The 19,122-nt window shown below is 30.4% G+C and overlaps 1 long non-coding RNA gene across 4 annotated transcripts in view; it reads left to right on the top strand.

Moving 5' to 3' along the window:
• Nucleotides 1-15,961, top strand: part of LOC145965852 (uncharacterized) — a 48,176-nt gene extending 32,215 nt beyond the window's left edge. Inside the window, exons 2-6 of one of the 4 annotated variants that reach the window (XR_014436839.1) lie at nucleotides 12,390-12,531; nucleotides 13,801-13,960; nucleotides 14,099-14,413; nucleotides 14,502-14,765; nucleotides 15,257-15,958. This is a non-coding gene — a long non-coding RNA (uncharacterized LOC145965852). Of the gene's footprint in view, nucleotides 1-11,415; nucleotides 12,532-13,800; nucleotides 13,961-14,098; nucleotides 14,414-14,501; nucleotides 14,766-14,878; nucleotides 14,962-15,256 lie in introns of those variants that run through there. The other 3 variants (XR_014436840.1, XR_014436837.1, XR_014436838.1) reach the window with 3 other exon arrangements.
• Nucleotides 15,962-19,122: the final 3,161 nt, after the last annotated feature.

The following is a 19,122-nucleotide window of genomic DNA, read 5'->3' as shown; positions in this document are numbered from 1 at the left end:
CGAATAAAATTCTAAAAAAAATTTGATAGAAAAATTTTTTCAGAAACTGAGACAGCGAGCCAAGTTTTAGTTCCGACGAACTTGAAAGACCATAAAAATCTCGTGATCGCGATCATTATTCCCTTTTTTTACCTCTCTCTCTCTCTCTCTGTCTCTTTTTCCCGTCTCATCACCATTGACAGATGAAGGTGCGTAACTTCAATATTGCCCCGTGATGCGATACGCGAGGTCTGCGCGAGAGGACTCGTAAGACGAGTAATTCGCTACGAGACTACTTAGAACTAACATTTGGCATCCTGTCAATTAAACTATTCGCCAGCGAAAGTATTCGCGCTACTCGCAAATGGCGGGTGTGAAATGTTAGCGTTAACATCGAGGTTGCTGCTGCTGCTGCTGTTGAGCAGGAGCGGATCTATAAACAGAGTTAACCACTTGACACTCGTATAACAATACAATATCGAAAGAAAATAATACCTTTAAATCTAGCGAGTGAAAAATGATAACTTTTTTTCCGTGGAATCTTGAGATTTGCTGGTTAATGATTCTAAACCAACACGTATAAATTTTGCTTTTAAATTCAAGAATTTAAAGTGTTTTTCAAAAAAATAAATTTCTCACGCAATTCTTTATAAATATTAAATTTCGATTTCGTCAATGTATATCAAGTAAACTTTTCTAAATAAACAATAACATAACATGTAATATTACAATAATAATAACTATAACGATAATAAAATAAAATCACAACTAATAATTAACATTACATTAATTTATTATAATAATTCTCTATATGCGAAGCACTCAGAGAATTTGCCCATAAATGTTAAAACAAGCTTATTTTATACAAATGCTGACCATGAGAAATGATCAAAATGTTTCGAAAAAGCAAAAACATTATTTATTACGTTTTTAATTATTAATAGAATTAAAAATTTCGAAGAGTGACAAATTTAGGATAAATAGAGAGATTGAAAATTCGTTAAATCCTTTCGCGATAAAGATCCGTTCCTGCTAACAAGGATAACAAAATTGATGATTCGCTTATATCAATGAAAAAAATGACTAACATTACGTGTGAAAATGTATCTTAGAGTGTCTCCCAGAATTGAATGTCTTGCACTGAGAAAAATTTGATTGCACTAACAAGACGTATCTGATAGAAGGCATTTTGGTTAAATCAAGCAAAAAAATTTCTAGTTATTACGATAAGACTCGATTTTTTATAACTAGAACGTTTAATAGACTTTACTCTAAGGAATTGGTTAGTATTTTCTAGTTGGATCTATAAAACTTCTTGTTATATTAATTAAACATGGACACAATGATGCCATTTTTTTGCAAATTTAGTATTGTTACCAAGAAAATTTAGTAAATTTAACAGGAAAAAATTAATCATACTCATCTGGCAATTCTTAAAGGAATTCTGATTCGTCCATTTTCCAACAGACATACTGCTTGAATCTATCAGATTCCTAATTAACGCAATCAAATTTTTTCTCAGTGTGCGTTCAAATGACAATAATTTTCCTTATACAAGAGATCATTCGTTATTCAAATACAAACCGAATTTCCTTTAATTTTTCCTTTAATTAAACGGGATCTTAATTTCAAGACTGTTAAAATATCGAGCAATTTATATTATCGATATTAATATTATTAATATTATCGATAAGGCAAAATTCGTTTTGTATTTTGCGAACAACTCTACATATCTAGTCCGAAATACATACGACTTTGTATGTTAATGATAGTTTATAATTTCTCATTATACGATCGTCGACTTCTAATTTAATCGCATTGGCAGAAGCAGCATCGATGTGCAAATCAACGAGGAAAAAAAAACGTATAAACGTAACCGTATCAACAAAAACTGACGGATCAGTACGTGATATCAGGCGTACACGCTTGGATCGATAATCTACGCAGCTGTAATTAATTAGTACGCAGGTATCACACACAGCGGTACGCAATCCTCGCCCCTTCCTCTCCTTTTCTCACACGTCTCTCTCGGAAACACGCAATCGTATCACGAATTCGGCGCGCTAAAAGTAACACTTCCGTCCGGAAATTCGTTTTTATCTTTTAATATAAAAGCTTATAACAATAAACAACGAAAATAGCTTAAGCTGCTAGAGTATTCCGCTTTCTGTGGGTTTTCTTTTTGTCTTTCCTCGTTTCCCCCTTCGCTCTATTCATCCCGCGCCTCTTTCTTCCCTCCTCGTCTCTATTCGTGTACGATCATCGTCACAGTCACGGTCATTGTTTATCTGACGATGACATTTCGTTTGCGAAATACATATAAATGACTAATACACGGATCAATTGAAAAACATCTATTTTATTTTTTGACAATGTATTGATAAAGCCTCTCTTAAGAATCATGAAAGTATCAATTTAAAAAATGCGCATTATCGAGTCGTGAAAGATCTGAGAAATTGACAAGTTAATCAGTAGCAATACACATCTGAATTGTCAATGATATCATCAGGTTTTTTATGGATATCATTAGTTTTTTTGATGGAACAAAATTACATAAAAATGTGCAGATCTTTTATTCAGTATCTTGTTCACATATCTGTTGGAATATAATGTCATGTTTATATATATTACTTATAAATATGACAGTTTAGTAAGAAAATTCAGAAAGAATTCAACAGATATCGAAGGTGGGCAGATCGGCGGGAAGCAAAGACAAACCGAAAAAAAAACGCTGGAAAATTTCGGGATGAGCAGGGATTCAGAGGTGGATACGGAAAGGAAGATAGAAGGAATAATGAGAGCCTGCAAAGATGAAACGGTATCAGAAGTGAAAGAACACTTAACGATGGTGATGGAAGAGATAAGAAAAGAAATGAGAGGAGAAATGGAGAAGATAAAAGAACAAATGATGGAAGAGAGGAAAGAGAGGGCTGAGGAAAGAAGAAGAGAGAAAGACGAATGGTCGAAAGAAAAAAGAATGCTGGAGAGAAGAATCGCGGAATTAGAATGGATTAATGAAAGAAAGGAAAGGAACGAGAGGAAAAATAATATAGTGATCAAAGGAGTAAGTTGGAAGACCGAAAATCTGAAACAAGAGATAACGGAGTATATCAAAGATAACATAGAGGTAGATGTAGAGATAAAAAGAGCGAACAAAATTGAAGTGAGAGGGAGCAGAGATCAATTGCTGAAATAAATATGACAATTGTTCTGCATATAACTCATTAATACAAAAAAAAATCGAACTAAAAATTCTGTGTTAGATTAACTGATGGACACGCAAGAAGATGGCTTGCATGAATCTCGCTTAGATTTTTTTCTTACGAGACACAATAAAATACAATGTTTTAATTTGGTGATATGCATCAATTAGAAAAATATATTTTTGAATTTATTAAATTAAAAATAAAATAAAAAATTTTATTTATAATTTATTTTAAATCCATAGAAAATAATTGTAAAAATTATGAAGATCAAAGCTAATTTGACGAGAGAGATAATTTTTATCTTTTTTCAAAAAACAGAATGATCTAATGATCTAATGACAACCAAAATCTCTTTTACACTTGATGTATTTTAAAAATCAAGAAGAATATTATTACAATAAATGAAGAACAATTAATAATAAAATTGAGAGAAGATAAAAAGATTATGATATAGCAGAGATAGATAACTGCTACTTTTGCTAGGGCAACAAACAATTATTGTACGATTCAAATTAATTGAAATTTATTCTGCTTGTGAGTTTTGAATTAAAGTTTTATATATAAAATAAATCCAAGAGATAATTTATTAATTAATTCTTCATGAAAGATGAACTCCTTATGCTACGTAGTAGCAAAGAGACTGCGAAACTAAAGGAAATCGCATGATCTTGTAACCGCCTTTCGTTGGCCTAATTGGTTTCAACTTGATCGACTCGCACAATTATGAGTACATAATTTTTATGTACGGAGATATTATTTTTCCATTTAAAGAAGAACGCATAGTGATCATAAACAACGAATAAAACTTTGTTTCGGTTTTCTAAATAAGAGTATGCGCCAATAGAAAATGAAATATGAAATTAAATTAATAAAATTAATAGCGATGTTAGCCCATGGTTCATGGGATTGTTCACAAGCAGTTTGATTTTTATCAAACCACGGAAATAATTCAAATTACGATCATTCGTAACATGTCTTTTATAAGACGAAAATTTGTAAAGTGAATTTGAGTAAAATTCAACATATTATATCGATTTTTCCAGATGCAAAATAATAAAAAAAATTGGAAATACGAATGTTATGGGCAATTATTTATTCGAGTAACATGTCTTTTATAATATCTGTCAAATTGTGTAATGCTTCAATAGAACAAAATTTGATAGGGAAAAGTTAACTGATTTTTAATAACTAAAATTAGCCTTTAAATATTTTATGAATAATAAGAATGATACCAAATCAAAATTACATCAAACAAAATAATATCAAACGATATCATGAGTGGAAGAACGGAATTGAACAACGATCACCACGGTTTGAAAATCCAGTAGATTTTCATTTCTCTGAAAAAAATATATAAGAAATACCACGCTCTTCCATATGTGGCGCAGCTGCTGTAACAGGTTGTTTCTGACGCAAGAGAAGTTTTTATATGCATTTTTTGAGGAATATCATGATTGTAAATACTACAAAATATAAAATTTGTTTATAAGATTTTTAACTAGATAATTAGGATATATTCATTACTAATATTTGTAATAAATTCCCCTGAAATATTTTTATGCATTATAGAAAGCGTCAAAATGCATGGCTTTGATATATCTTATGATAGAAAATGTCAGCCATAGAATTAATACACGCTGTTCATGTAATTTCTTCACTCGTACTTACCATTTTTATTTTACTTAAAGAACTGTGCGTAATTGATGATGCAATGTTTTGCAAGTCGAATAATGTAAAAGCACCTTCAATAAAGTATAATATTTTTATGAAGACCTTTATCGCGAATATAAAAATACAATCAAAAATAGGTAAAATAAAATTAATATTTTACATAAATAAAATTAATTATTGATTGGATTGAATTTAAATGAAATAGCCTTATACTGAATTATATGTATAAATTGACAAAAAATCTTGTCATCTTAAAATTTGTAATTATATGATGAATTTTATATTTATATAAATAAATAAATTTAAAAATTTTAATTCGGCGTTAAAATTATAATTATAATTTTTTTTTTTTCGTAGAGAAAAAGAATTATAAATTTTAATAGGAAACAAAAATTTGGAGTTCTGTCTAACAAGGAGTAAAATCAGACAGGATTACCCTATGCATCGTATGTTATTCAATACATATATCATGAATTTGAAGGCAGAAATAAGAGAAGAATAGACTGAAAAAATTGTAATAGAAAAAGAAAAATCCTAGTCAATTTCGTACAAGGATGACATCGTATTACTGATAAAAAATGAGCAAGAATATAAGTACATTTTAAAAATATCTTTAATTTATAATATTATAACACCACGGATATTTTCTTATATAAGAAATGTAAAAATAAATTTTTGAAAAAATTATATTGAAAATAACATCGTGATATCGAATAAGATTTAGAAAAGAAAATCGCGCCTTTTATTGCGACAAGCATAGATCAATTATCCTTTCGGCGATTACGAAATCAATCTCACTTCAAATTTATACAAGTATCTTAAGAAATTTCTATTAGCTACCAAAGAGCGCTTGTTAGAAGAGAGTACAGCATCTTTAATCCGCGTCAGAGAGAGAGGAAATCATTTAACAAGATTTCGCGGCGAGAAACGAAGAACACGGCAATCTCTATCGAGCAAGAGAGAGAGAGAAAGCATGGATATCTTGCCGGACACGACACTTTGTGATGAGTCGGGCGGGTGGTCCCGCTCAAAGAAACGTCGCAAGCACAAGGTGTCTCGCATATAACCCCGCGGCGAGCAAACCGAACTATATCCCAATGCTCCGTCCATCTATCGCACGTGTATTTGTGCAAATGCGTGTATGCGTGTGTGCGTGTGTGCGTGCCCATGCGCCTGTATCGTGTTGATCATGTGCACGCGATGGTGTGTCGGTGCACATGCCTTCGTACTCGGCGCAAGGGGGTTGCCAGACAATGAGTAACGAGTCTGTATAGCAGGCAAGGGTCGAAGAAGAAAGAGTATATGAGAGAGAGGAGGGGAAAAAGAGAAAGATAGAGGAGGATCAGGGGAAGTCCCGCATCTCCAATCGATTACAATAGCACCTAACCTAGGGTAGCAGGAGAAGAGAAGAGACTCATGCGAAGGTCCTTTGCCGTTTCTCTCTCTTCTTTTCTCGGCCCCTACGGTATTCTCCCCCTCACCCTCCGTCGCCGACGACTACAGATGTTCCATCTCCCTTTTTCTCTTTCCCTCCCCCCGTTGCTCTCTCTCTCTTTTTCTATCTCTCATTCTCTTGCTCTGTCTTTCGCCGACGGGCTTCGGCTGGTCTCGGTTTTCGTCGGTGCTACTCACGGTCCGAATTCCCCCACCTGCCATTGGGAATGTATGCAATGTTCGTGCGTGTTCTCCCTTGCTCTCCCCCCCGAGCCCTTCTCCCTTCCTCCCCCCATCATGTTGCTCCGTATACAAGTGGATACACCACCCTTGTGTGTCATGCGGCACGTTTTTAAACCGGACACATAGCGATCCGTTGTAAAACGTGCGCGAACTTCTCGAGGGGTAAAATCGCGAGAAGCGGCGAGAATAATTTTGTTCCGTCATTTATAAGCCCGGTTTGTGAATACGCGGTCGGTTGGATGAATCGCTCGTTTGTTTCGTCACTTCCTACGGCGCTTGTATGTTTATGACGGCAAACAAAACGCGCGAACAATTATTTGATTAAAAAAGAAGCAAGTACGCGGGGCGCGTGTGTGAATCGAGAATTAGCGAATAAAGAGTCTCCTTTGTAACGCATCAACGTGATTAACTAATCCTCCTCGGCATTTGATTTAATACGAGAAAAAAATGAAACTTGCGCCACACTCGGCTTTTGCTTAATGCCGATATAAAATTACGAAAGTAATTCGCGGCAAAAAATTAAAATGTCTTAGACTTTGGCCTTATTCCACACCTTTGAGGTATTGCGTAATATGAATGCGATGCGTATACAAAACTGTTTCAATAAGAAAATTCGTCTCTTATTGTAAACGTGTATATATACAAAATATATAATGTATGGATATAATATTATATTAATATAAATGTATTAAAAATATAATATCGAATGTGTATTAAATGAAAATAAAATTAATAAAATTGAGAATAATTAAAAAAGAAGTAAAATTGAATGTATTAATTAAAAATATAGAATGCATAGATGTATTAAAAATATAATATTGATATGTCGTTGATTATATATATTGTAAATTGATCTTTTTCTTAAATATAAATTTTATGTTACTTTTGGTTTCTATAAACGTTATATAACACTGCACATTTAAAAACATTTAAAAACGTTTTATAATGTAGAGAATTAGTGACAAATTTATTATTATTTTTGGCAAAAGGAATTACTCAAAAGAAAAAGAAAAATGAAGAAAATAGAGAATCACCCAAATGGAGAATGCCTTACATCAGTAACAAATACATATGGGGTATTAAACACGCAACGTTTGCATTATCTCAATATTAAAATATTGAAAAAGAAATAATAATTCAAAGATCTCATATCCATAATGAATCTCTATAACTACGATTATAGATAAATATTTCAATTATAATTAGGAGAAAAAAATAGATCTCGAATGAATAAATGGAACAATTAATATTTTTATCTAAAAAGGGGGGTGATGAAAGGACAAACAGGAGGAATACTAATAGAGGAAAAAGATTAAACGCATACCTTATTGTCTGACAGAATTATTCAAATAATTATTCAACTACTTTGGTATCAATAAAAATTAGTTAAAAGGCTACAAGGACCAACGCAATGGTGGAATATATGCAAAAATAAAACGGTTATTACAATACAATAACCATATGAAAATGTTTATTTAATTTGAACATGACTTTGGTATCAATCAATAACAAAAAAGTAAAAGAACTTGTGAAAGGAAAATTGGGCAATACCAATATAAATCTCTACAAAAATTTCAAAAGAGGGTACATAATACGATATGTGCTTATTTAAGAATAAAACAAAATTATTATTTAAGTGCCAAGTAATATAATGTAAATAAGCATACAATAAAACAAATATCTATCGATAAAAAGAAAGATATAATTTTGATACCTACAGAAAGAAACCATAAATATTCGTGACGAATGGTTAACAGAATTTATTATTTTTTTATATAACAGCTAAAATAGTAGGTTTATGAAAAAAAAGGATATAATCTTTTTTGTAGAGTTTTTCAGCGGCTTCATTTTTTGCTTAAAATTTTTTTTCTCAAATCAATATTTTCGGAGATAAAAAGCATTAAAATTGTGAAATTCTTTTGTTAATAACTTTTAAATAAACAACGAGCGCCGGCTAAAATCTTTTGAATGTTACTCAGGACAGTGACTTTGACAACATATGTCAAGGTCAAAGTTATCCGAGGTGGCTCCCCTAAGCTAAATAATTACCCAACTTTCTTCTCCACGATTTCAAAATGTATTTAAATACAGTTAGTACAAAAATGGATATCTATCAACGCGGCCTGAAAAGTTTGATAATCCAATAAATTTTTGTTATTTTAAAGAAGAATATTCACCAAAATGCAGTATTTGTGATAGAATTGCTTTTATACGTTGCGCATGGTGTAAAAAATATTTGTGTTTTCAACATTTTTTTGAACAATATCATTATTGTAACAACTACAGAGAATAAATAATATTTTAATAATATTATTCCAATATTACAAGACGTTTATTCTATATTTATATTATTATGATGTAATGTATGTATGTAGTATAGAAATATTATTTATGTAACTAGACTATAAATATTATTAATATTTAGCATTAATATTTCGTTAATATTGCGAGACTTATGAAGAAAAGGAAAAAAAAAAGATAAGTCGTTATGAAACAGCGAACAAATAAGTGTAGTAGGCAAGTAGCGTGCGTCTTTATTTTATTTCTCAAGAACTAATTTCCGCAATATAACTGTAATATTCATGGTTGAATTTGGCGTAACACATAAGCTTTAAAATATATATAATTTAAAAATGTTTTCAAAATATAAAAAATATTGAGTGGTGGGGGTATTTTGAAAAATTTTATCATTTTTAAAAAATCCAAGTACGCAATTGTAAAGTACATTTAAAGCCATAAAACATTTGTTTGAACATAGAAATCTTTTATATTTCTATTCGTTTCGATGATATTCGCTTCGGAACGCAAAAATCGATTTTCTAGCGGTTGGTTAGGTTAGGTTATACCCCTAAATCCGTTTTTTAGCACCAATAAAAAATAGTTTCGTTATTAGGATATATTACTCTAAAATTATGCAAAGTTTCAGATTTTTTTGAATTTTCGACTTGCCGAACTTCCCTTGTTAGATGATGATCGAGACATGACGATTGCAAAATGTCACAATACACATTGTGCCAAAAAATAAAAAAACATACAAATATTAGTTTTTTTGAAGTCCATACGATTGGACATTGAGCATGCAGTTACTATAATATCAATCCATATACGTTGCTTGTTCGATTGAACATTAATGGTCCAAAGAAATGGCATTTTGCATCGAAAGAACATTTCCAAGAAGACATTTACATGAACATTGTTATATAAAATTAAAGATTTTATCCTGTATGCTCATGTTGTTCAGTTGTCGTCGTAATAACGTTTCTGTTGTCACCGTGCTTGTTTCGTATTTCTAAAGTAAACCGTCTTGTAGAGAAACAATTAATATATCTTAAAAAATTCCAACAATTGACATTGTTTCAATGCAAAAAATTTGTTACCTCGCGTAGATTATAAAAATAATTATAAAGTAATTAAATATTAAAAAGTAATTATTAATAATGAGTAGGCAGATAAATGTACAGATTGTATTAAACAATATTATCACACAAAATATTATGGAAACTAAATTTTCAAAATTCAAGTGAAATCTTATGTCGATGTTAAAAAATCGGAAATTTGCCGTCGTTAGATAAGATAAGAGGATGTAAATCTTTCTGTGACTTTGTCAGATAACGATTAGTAACGTTGCATTTAGTTAATCATTTTTAAGGCTATTCATGTGACAGTGCAATTCAGACAGATAGTTTCAGTTGTCCAACAAAATTACATTATTAATGTAACAAATAATCGACTTGACGATTGTTATATTTAATGCAATTGCATCGACGAAATTTACCTGCTGTGTAATTAGATTAATTAGATATTTGTTTGTGCAAGAACAACCGCGAATTTCATCCAACCGAATATTTTCCGTAATATCGCAATCGCTCTAATATCGTCGAAGGGCGGGCCATTTCACATACCGCGTTTTTGGCGGTTTCGGAGGCCATCGAGTCTAGATAGGTAGGTAGGTAGGTAGGTAGGTAGTTGAAATTCAGGTTTTCGAGACCCGGCTCGCGGGCAGACGCGCTCGCCGCCGCAGTCGGCCCTTCGATCCCACTGCTTCTAAATACCGGCCGCCTGTACATTCCGGTACAGGCCCGCACAAAAATTCTCACAATTGTCGCGATTACCACGGCACGAAAGCCGAAAACTTATCGGGATGAAAAAGTGACTGGACGCATGCGAAAATAAGTTATGCAACATCCTTTTCTAGGGAAAGCGTGGTCGAAAAATAGACCGGAAGAACTTGATTCACCGGTAGATTTTTTAATTCAAAAATCATTTAAAACCAACGATACAATATTTGCGATATTATTGCTATAATTGCCTGAGCATGATGCAAAAAAAATCCATTGTATACAATATTTCTTTCGCGATCATCATCCTTGTGATCGATGTGAACTATGAATATTTATTTACGATGTATATTTTATGTATATTTAGGTAATATTTTCATACAATGACTTATTAAAGAAATGTGTATTGTATTAATTTTAATGTAACGTAAATTTATTTTAAAAACCTATAATAAAAATATATTTATTAATATATTAAATAAGCTGAGGACTTGGTTAGAGGGCGTGCGAGTATATGGTTGAGTGTGACGATTAAGCGATTTAAGATATTAAATTTAACAATATTAAATAAGCTATATATTTATATTATATTAATATTAATCTTTATGTTACATATACAAGTCACAAAACAGTAATCTTTAAAAGAAATCTGTAGAGTAAAAGGAAAAATATAATGATGTGTTTTATATAATTTAATATTTTGCCAGATTATTTTAAATACTTCAAATATTACATTATTTAAGTCTTTATTTTATTATCTATTGTATTAAAAGGAGTTAAATTAGAAAATGAGGAAAAATTTAAAAAAGTAGATGGAAAGGAATGGGTATCTGAATTTCTAAGGGTGAATTTAGACATAATACGTAAGGTAGAAAGTTGCAGAATTAATGGGAAAGTATTTATTTTATTATCAAAGTATTTCAAATATTTTTTACTTAAGTACAACGTGAAATAAAAATTTAAAAGAATTTTGAAAAACATTGAAAAGAACGAACGGGATTTACTCGAATTTTCCACTCAGAATCGCGTTTTCAAAACGTTACAGTCCTGATCTGAATTTTCATGAATTTCCCAGCTAGAATCCATGATTTTTTGGGGAAATTGGAATTGAGCAAGAGGGTGTGTATGAACGAAGCAAGTAACGAGAGCAAAAAAATCAATGTTATATTAAAACATTACTATAAAAAAAAAATCTTTTACGTTTGATAGGATTTTCGACCATTTACTCGAAAATTTATTTAAATTGAACACATATATAAAGCTTCTTTTATATTCACGATGTAAAAAAATTAAACAAAATCTTATTTAAGAAATCAAATTCCCTCTGTCGAAGTTACTTTATGATGATGTGAATCATATCAATAACTTAATTAACTTTTGATTTATTTATATAATAGAAAGCGAAAGAAAGAGAGATCGATTTAATAGAAAAAAGCGTTCATCGAAATGATCCAAGTCATAAACCAAACATTTATCATTTCGAGATATATGATATCTTAGAAATTTATGCATTTAAACCAACAGAATATTACACTATCTGGATATATATATTAATTACAATACCTATGGAACTTGGCAGAAAATGTTTAATAAGAAATGGCGATTTAGATTTAAAAGGTATGGATGGATGAATGTTTAGAAATATTGTAACCAAGTCTCTTCTGGCAATAGCTGAAGAATAAAGAATTAACAATACTTATGCCACTTATTTGTTTATCAATAATTTATATGATTCATATATATATCAAATTTTTAGAATTTTTATTTTAGAATTTATGAAAGATTTTTTTTTAAACAGTTGACTAGGCAGGCCCGCAGGAAATAAGAGTAAGCAGAAAAATACACTAGAAGATTTCGGCACGAGCATAAACTCGGAGACGGAAATGGAGAGCAAGATCGAGGATATAATGAAAATCCTTAAAGAGAAAACAGTTGACAAGGTAACGTTAAAAAATGGATATAATTTTCAAATATTACAAGCCCAAAATAGGTTCAAAACAGTAACATGTGATGAACGAAAAAAAAAAAAACGAGATGTCATAAAATAAGTTATATATAAATAAAAGAAATGAATTATATATAAATAATCTTATTTATAATGAATATAATATAGCTGAAATAAAACCAACAATTCCGGAATATTTATGATACATTACAGTATATTACGAAAGGAATGGGAGAGAGAGAAAGAGGTGAGCGCGCGGTACGCATGCTGTACGGTTTGATTCTCCCCCTTCGTCTCCTTCGTCTCTTCGTCTCCTCCTCTTCCTCCTCCTCCTCCTCCTCCTCCTCCTCCTCCTCCTCCTCTTCCTCTTTCTCCTCGAGAACGAACGCTCGATCTCCACGTACGGAACTACAAAGACCCGAAGTACCTTTCGCGTCGTCTCGAATAAATAAGCGTGGGAATCAGCAGGGACGTTATCTCTATAGCAACGGATCCGAGCCGTTTATCATGACGTGAGGATGACGTTAAAAAAATGTTTAGTCAAAAATGTAGCTTCAGCGTAGAATTTTTAAAAATTTAATTTTTAACATAAGTCGATATTAAATAACAAGTAATTATTAAGAGCAACAATTCTTTAGATATTTTCTCTTTTATACGATATATTTGTGATCCTCGATAATTATATACGAGATATTATTAAGATAAAAATAACTTTTTCTGAATATAAGAAAAAATAATTTTTTTTGTGCCTAGATCAAAATAAGAGACATGTTTTTTTTTATGTCTGATATGATCGTTAAGGTAAACATCCCCTTGATAAAAATTCGATCGAATAATTTCTTTCTGAGATGACGGAAGATATCAATGAAGTCTCTAAATATACAATCAAATCAGACAAATACTTGCGGAACTCTCTTTAAAGAGACTTAAACATCTCACAATTAAAATGCGAATTTCAAAACGTGCGTCATCCGGACTCTCGTAAAAAAATCAGAATGTGCGTCATCCGGCGTTAATGTGCTAATAAATATTTTTATTATACAGTTCTTTGAAATAAATGCATGTTAAATTTGAATACCTAAAGGCGAATTAGAAAACTAGCGTATTGGAAAATATAAGAATAGTGGCTGTATTATATTTCTTTATAATATAAAATTCACAACATCTTTAAAATAAGATGACATACACTTTGAAAAAATATTTTTCAAAATTGTTGCCACCTTACTTGCACTTTGATAATATAATTTATTTAAAATTTAATTAGGACACCTAGCTAACTCGGATTTAATCTTGGCGATGCAGCATTCTGGTGCCTGAACAATTCACGCGTTGAGCGAACGAGCAAAGATGATTATAGTCCCTGAATAGCCCAGAAGTATCACGTACAATCTTGGCATTACCACCATTCCCTACCACAGAGCGAAGTATAACGAACTACGTTTCATTTTCTCATGATTAGTTGAATCGCATTTAATATGTAACGAATTTTTAGCGTGGCTAATGTCGCGCTACAAAGTCATTGCCACTATTGTAGCGTCGATTCCTCTTTTAATTTTTTTCAGATCGAATCATGGTGCAATATCGTTCTTCTCAGATCGTTGTAAAACTCTCATTAAGAATAAAGGATTTTCATTCCAGTAATACTACGTACAAAGTATCTCTTATAGCCATAACGCACGTCAGTCAGAATCACATCAACATTGTGGTCCTTTGAGCATACTTGAAACAACACCAGAAAAATTGAAAATTTTATTAAATATTTTCAAAGACAACAATGTGAAATGAAAGTAGGAATATTAGAAGGATTACAGGACCATGTGATTATCTAACCCAGCAGAATTCGTTTATAGATATATGCAATTACAACGTTGCAAGGAGTAAAAAAAATATTATAAAAGAATATTTTATTGGCAGAACTTTGTAACAATTTAGTTTTTAATTAATATTTTTATAAAATATCTCTAGGAGGAATCAAATATGGAGGAAACCAAGTGATACTTTTTAAAAGCATTTCTTCTGAAAGGCCAGAAAAGGAAGCAGAACGACAAAGAAAGGACCAGAGAGTAGCCAAAGAGAAAGAACAAAGGAGAAATAACAGAAGTGAATAAAGATAAAAAAAGTCAAAAAGAGGAGCAAGTTAAAATGCACAAGATACAAGGTTAAGTCATTCGGAATTCCGCCAGACACGAAGGCAAAGAAGATAGGGAGGAAAGAGAGAGGATCAGAAAGGTAACTGAAAATTATCGATACATGAATGTACTAATATTTTAAAAGAAGATTTGATTTCAATAATTTATCTTATTTGAACAAATAATTTAAAAATGATTTATTTCGCTTTTCAGAAATATTTGATTTTTAATGTCAAAAGAATACTTTTTCAAATAATTTTGTCGAAAAATTATTAAAATATTAACATCTTCAAAATTAAAGAAATTTATTTTGCAATTATTATATTATTGTACTAATATTTGATTTTAATAATTTATCTTATTTGAACAAATAATTTAAAAATGATTTATTTCGCTTTTCAGAAATATTTGATTTTTAATGTCAAAAGAATACTTTTTCAAATAATTTTGTCGAAAAATTATTAAAATATTAACATCTTCAAAATTAAAGAAATTTATTTTGCAATTATTATATTATTGTACTAATATTTGATTTTAATAATTTATCTTATTTGAACAAATAATTTAAAAATGATTTATTTCGCTTTTCAGAAATATTTGATTTTTAATGTCAAAACAATACTTTTTCAAATAATTTTGTCGAAAAATTATTAAAATACTAACATCTTCAAAATTAAAGAAATTTATTTTGCAATTGCTTTAATAGTTGAAGAAGTAATCTCTCGAAAAAGTAGAAACTGCCGAAGAAGTAATGAAAAAAGAAGAGTTAATAAAACAACAAAGAGAACAATGACATCGGGTGATTTGAATAAACAAATGAATATTTATATTAGGCAGATTTTTCAGGATATGACGATAGTTAAACAAGTTTCTCATAAATAGTTCTCATAAGTTCTTTCTTGGGCGATGGAAAGAAAATTGCGAAATTAATAACGAACGTGATATAAGACGATAAAACGTGACACAGCGTGATATAAAAGTGATATTATTGTATTCGTGAAATGAAATAAACTTAACAAATAGTACTTAATCTTGCTAAAAATATAAAACACGATCTACACGAAAGTCGCAATATACTCTGCGCAAACAAAAGATATGTATAATTTGTGCCCTGCGGCTCGCGGAATGAAACGTAATATTGTTTAATCTCTGGCGCATTTAAAAATGCTTTTAGCGATTTTTATAAGTATTAGGATATTATTCACCGATGACATAGTATAATGTATCTTATGTACGTTATGTAACTGTATTTTTCCAGTACATCATAATATATAAATATTATTCAAATATAAATATTTTTCATTACTAAGAGACGAATATAATACCTTTAGCAAACATTTAAAAATAAAAAAATTCTTCATAATTATATCAATTAAATAATTCATGGATCGTGAAATTTACATCACACTCGATAAATTCGCTATTACGTTAAATATGTAGATTTAGAAGCGTGGAATAGATCAAGGACATGTCAATATGAAAAGCGTATCACTTCTATTGAATATTAATGTTTACAATATTTATTGCAAAAGCTATTGCTTATTTCATTGCCTCGAGGCAGGATGTCGACATTTATGATATTAAAATTTTTTTATTTTATGATTAGTTTTTTTTTTGAAACTAATATTAAATTTTCAAAGCCGATAACTATCAAGTTGTATTTCGATTATTCGATCAATCTTATTGTCAATTGTTGCAAAAATTATTTGATCAATTTTACTATCAACCATTACAAAGATCATTCGATCAATCTTATTATCAATCATTACAAGCGAATCGCAACTGAAGCATAATTTTATAACAGTTTTAATTTAATAGACTATTTAAACAGCAGCGATATTACATAGGATTTCATATGGTGATTTAAATCTCATTTTTTGAAAGTAAATTTAATCAAATCAAATTTTCCAAAAAATTGATAATAGATTTAATTTGTATTAAAAATTATTATATATATTATACTTTTATTACATTATACTTGTAACGGTAAACTAGAAAAAGAATTTCTTGAAAATATAATCATTGATTATAATCAACGGTGATTATATTTTCAAAAAACTTTTTTAATTTATCGTTATTATATGTCAATTGTTAAAAAACTCGTAATACATCATGTATGACATCGTAACTATGGAATCCAATTAATAAAATTCATAACGAAATTATATCTATGAACAAAATTGCATCGGTAAAAAGACGATAATATAAAGAGAATTACTGTATCCGAAAAAATATTATACTTTTGGAAATCAATATCTTCAAATTATTATTGCGATTAATTTGTATATTTATTGAAGACACTTAAAAATATGAGACACGTGTTAATTTAAAATATTAATTTTATTCTTAAATATTTAGAACAAAATCAATTTTAAATATAATTTCATGTTTCAATGAAGTGAAATAGTTTCGTGTGCAAAAGGGATTATTACAATTGAATTCAGTAGTGAGAACTCTGGCGAAATCGTGAGAAGTAATATTAAATCAAAATCTCATCAACAAGACCCTCCACATAATAAAATGATACACCGAAATGATGAAACTGTTATATATATTTTCTTAATATTCATTTTAAGACAGATTATTACGAATTATTATACAAGACAATCAGGCGTTTATTGTAATCTCAATTTTTTTTAAATACATAATCGAGATTATTTTTCTTCATTCGATTATAAAGAGATAAATTAAAATTAAAAATATGCATATGAGAAAAATATATAAACTGGAGAAAGATCCGCGTTCCTTATATTTACCTTCGATCATCTAACTAAAACGACTTTGCGGCTTACAATCGTATCTCGAGGTACATACGTAGGTTCGTCGAGTGTCGTCCTACGCTCGATTGTCGCGACCCGAGATCCGCCCAAGGTAGTCAAGAACAACGAGAATTCACTGTGCATGCTATGTGTTTCACAACAAGCCATATAAAGAAGCAGTCTCACGATCGCTTCTTCGTGTCAATGGGGTTTCTTCGTTGGGTGACGCGATCAAATAAACTTCATCTCTCTCTCGTAAAAAAGAATGTAAGGTCCCACCCAAATAGGTATGCAGGTTCGTCAGGTTTAATTGACCCGTGCAGATATAAGCGCAACAATCCGATCTACCGTGAAGCCCTTGTTCCACTATCCAAAGATAGAAAGCGGATTACTCGAGAAATTTGAATATTTTCATGCGGAAGGGATTTTTTTCTTTAACAGATCGAATTTTTTTATTGCACGTTGCGTGCAATTGACGCGAGATTTATGCGACGTGTTCCACTCTCAGCCTTTCAATACATTGCATCATTGACCTTCGCACGTATGATTAAACTGTTAGATAAGAACGCGCGACACACAGGATAAAGTAATTCGTAAAGAGAGATATGTATTCTTTTGTACACGTCTTAAAAAAGAATCTATGAAACAATATTTTATAAACATATCTTGCGGAAGAAAATTTTATTTAAAAATTATTTTATTTAATTAAACTTGTACAATATGCGAATAAAAATGAGCAAAATCAAATCAGGAGAATACAAATGTCAATATGAGACATTTGAAACAAGTATTAGACATGAAACAGCTATCTATTTTTTAAGAGCTGACGCCAATATCTTTGACAACATATTCATAAAATTGCAGTGCATTATCCATAAAGATATCTGAAAAAAGATCTCGCACAGGATTGCAAATGCAACAGCACACAAGTTGTAATTTTTTCGTTATTTTTCACGAGATAAAGATAATGGCCAAATTTAAATCAACAGCAGAAAAAAATGATACAATTTCATCAACAAAAAAATCTTTTTCATATTGCACTCTATATTGCTATAATCATCAACTAGAAATAAGAGCAATTATCGATTAATTATCGAGAGAAGCGGATTTAAATGCAAAACATCTAAATGCAAAGGCATTCACATTCGTCACATCGATTCAATCTGTTTAATAAGAGGCAGAAAAAGGCGTGTCGTTTTTCTTGAACATGTTTTAATTCGTGTCTTAAGAAAATATTGCAAGAAAACCTAACTCAAATTTTATACATAAAATTTCCTTCCTCTTATTTATAATGTTATTATATGTATATCTTGAACTTTATATTTTTAATAAATAATTTTTTAAATTTTATTTATATATACAGGGTGGACCATTTTAACATTTAATGGAGAATAACTCGAAAACCAAGCCCGGGAGAGAAAAATGTTTCAGACAAAAGTTGTTTGGTTTCGAGGGGGCCATAAGATGGTATCATTGGTTTGACCTTGAAGAGTTATTTGAAGGTCACATGAAGGTCACCTTCAATTTCTTAAATGGAACCTACTATTTGTCATTGCATATTCTTGTAGCTTATCTCGAGAGCTTTCCAAAACAATATAATTAAGTACCTTTTCGTTAAGTACTTTTTGAGTTATGAGGCTTGAAATAATTTCTTAATTTTACATAAACCGTAAAATATCTTGTAAAATATTCATTTTT

This window comes from Camponotus vicinus, unplaced genomic scaffold (assembly GCF_025532165.1).
Source record: "Camponotus vicinus isolate PSW18456_S1 unplaced genomic scaffold, iyCamVici1.0 SCAF_14, whole genome shotgun sequence".
NCBI lineage: Eukaryota > Metazoa > Arthropoda > Insecta > Hymenoptera > Formicidae > Camponotus > Camponotus vicinus.
Note: the sequence above shows the minus strand (reverse complement) of the source record. Positions and strands in the feature narration are given on the sequence as shown.